The sequence below is a fragment of the Garra rufa genome, chromosome 1, assembly GCF_049309525.1.
Source record: "Garra rufa chromosome 1, GarRuf1.0, whole genome shotgun sequence".
Taxonomy (NCBI): domain Eukaryota; kingdom Metazoa; phylum Chordata; class Actinopteri; order Cypriniformes; family Cyprinidae; genus Garra; species Garra rufa.
Window position 1 is genome coordinate 87590244 of NC_133361.1, and position 2500 is coordinate 87592743.

General features: G+C 39.6%; 4 non-coding genes across 4 annotated transcripts in view; all 4 read left to right on the forward strand.

Annotated features, from left to right (window-relative positions):
- The first annotated feature begins 442 nt into the window (after positions 1-442).
- On the forward strand, positions 443-561 carry LOC141317410 (5S ribosomal RNA). Its single transcript, XR_012351799.1, has one exon. It is a non-coding gene; the product is annotated as a 5S ribosomal RNA (ribosomal RNA).
- Positions 562-1362: 801 nt separating this feature from the next.
- LOC141297749 (5S ribosomal RNA) lies at positions 1363-1481 on the forward strand. Its single transcript, XR_012341449.1, has one exon. It is a non-coding gene; the product is annotated as a 5S ribosomal RNA (ribosomal RNA).
- Positions 1482-1565: 84 nt separating this feature from the next.
- On the forward strand, positions 1566-1684 carry LOC141318372 (5S ribosomal RNA). Its single transcript, XR_012352692.1, has one exon. It is a non-coding gene; the product is annotated as a 5S ribosomal RNA (ribosomal RNA).
- Positions 1685-2485: 801 nt separating this feature from the next.
- The window catches only part of LOC141297126 (5S ribosomal RNA), a 119-nt gene continuing 104 nt past the window's right edge, over positions 2486-2500 (forward strand). Inside the window, exon 1 of the ribosomal RNA XR_012341332.1 lies at positions 2486-2500. This exon is cut by the window's right edge and continues 104 nt beyond it. This is a non-coding gene — a ribosomal RNA (5S ribosomal RNA).

A 2500-nucleotide genomic window follows, 5' to 3' on the forward strand; every position in this document is an offset into this window, starting at 1 on the left:
GGTGGACACTCACATTGGACTTATCAACACACTGGGGTTCTTGGACTGTTTTTAGGGTATGGACAAATTAACTGTATTCTTTTAACAGAGTTTACCTGTTTTTAGGGTATGGACAAATGAACTGTATTCTTTTAACAGAGTTTACCTAGTTTTATCGTGTTGTTTTAAAGTCTTTTATGTGAACCTTGTAAATACACCAAATCTATTTAAACCAATTTTCTTTTATGTCTCATTCTTTTAACCACTAGTCATCTCTCACAGTTAAATCTGACCCCATTTTAGTCTTGTAACTCGGCTGATAAGGCCGATTGTTACACTTTTATGGGAGACCGCCTGGGAATACCAGGTGCTGTAAGCTTTTGCCTTTTCTTCACTATTTATATAATATGCTGGCTTTTACGGAGGCTGATCTTTAAATAGCCCACTTTTTGGAGCAGCCCTCGCTTATGGCCATACCGCGCTGAGAGCGCCCGATCTCGTCTGATCTCAGAAGCTAAGCAGCGTCGGGCCTGGTTAGTACTTGGATGGGAGACCGCCTGGGAATACCAGGTGCTGTAAGCTTTTGCCTTTTCTTCACTATTTATATAATATGCTGGCTTTTAGAAAGACGTGTTTTACCGCTCTATTTATTACAATCATTTACATGTATTATAGAGTTTTAAGTGTTTTACATGTTTTTTAGGCCATTTTATTACTCTTAACATTTTAAGTGTATGTGTCTTTAATAAATGGATGGTTGGCCTGTCATGTGACTAGACACATGACAGGAAGCAGGAAGTACAACTGTATAAGAGAGCAGCATGACAAACAAAGGACAGTCACCAAACTGTTGGATTGAGGAGTTGCTAATTTTAGAGCTCACCTTTCCATTCACCACCTGCAAACTTTGGATTACACTTTCTGTGGATTGTATATACACTGGTGGACACTCACATTGGACTTATCAACACACTGGGGTTCTTGGACTGTTTTTACGGTATGGACAAATGAACTGTATTCTTTTAACAGAGTTTACCTGTTTTTAGGGTATGGACAAATGAACTGTATTCTTTTAACAGAGTTTACCTAGTTTTATCGTGTTGTTTTAAAGTCTTTTATGTGAACCTTGTAAATACACCAAATCTATTTAAACCAATTTTCTTTTATGTCTCATTCTTTTAACCACTAGTCATCTCTCACAGTTAAATCTGACCCCATTTTAGTCTTGTAACTCGGCTGATAAGGCCGATTGTTACACTTTTATGGGAGACCGCCTGGGAATACCAGGTGCTGTAAGCTTTTGCCTTTTCTTCACTATTTATATAATATGCTGGCTTTTACGGAGGCTGATCTTTAAATAGCCCACTTTTTGGAGCAGCCCTCGCTTATGGCCATACCGCGCTGAGAGCGCTCGATCTCGTCTGATCTCGGAAGCTAAGCAGCGTCGGGCCTGGTTAGTACTTGGATGGGAGACCGCCTGGGAATACCAGGTGCTGTAAGCTTTTGCCTTTTCTTCACTATTTATATAATATGCTGGCTTTTACGGAGGCTGATCTTTAAATAGCCCACTTTTTGGAGCAGCCCTCGCTTATGGCCATACCGCGCTGAGAGCGCCCGATCTCGTCTGATCTCGGAAGCTAAGCAGCGTCGGGCCTGGTTAGTACTTGGATGGGAGACCGCCTGGGAATACCAGGTGCTGTAAGCTTTTGCCTTTTCTTCACTATTTATATAATATGCTGGCTTTTAGAAAGACGTGTTTTACCGCTCTATTTATTACAATCATTTACATGTATTATAGAGTTTTAAGTGTTTTACATGTTTTTTAGGCCAATTTATTACTCTTAACATTTTAAGTGTATGTGTCTTTAATAAATGGATGGTTGGCCTGTCATGTGACTAGACACATGACAGGAAGCAGGAAGTACAACTGTATAAGAGAGCAGCATGACAAACAAAGGACAGTCACCAAACTGTTGGATTGAGGAGTTGCTAATTTTAGAGCTCACCTTTCCATTCACCACCTGCAAACTTTGGATTACACTTTCTGTGGATTGTATATACACTGGTGGACACTCACATTGGACTTATCAACACACTGGGGTTCTTGGACTGTTTTTAGGGTATGGACAAATGAACTGTATTCTTTTAACAGAGTTTACCTGTTTTTAGGGTATGGACAAATTAACTGTATTCTTTTAACAGAGTTTACCTAGTTTTATCGTGTTGTTTTAAAGTCTTTTATGTGAACCTTGTAAATACACCAAATCTATTTAAACCAATTTTCTTTTATGTCTCATTCTTTTAACCACTAGTCATCTCTCACAGTTAAATCTGACCCCATTTTAGTCTTGTAACTCGGCTGATAAGGCCGATTGTTACACTTTTATGGGAGACCGCCTGGGAATACCAGGTGCTGTAAGCTTTTGCCTTTTCTTCACTATTTATATAATATGCTGGCTTTTACGGAGGCTGATCTTTAAATAGCCCACTTTTTGCAGCGGCCCTCGCTTATGGCCATACC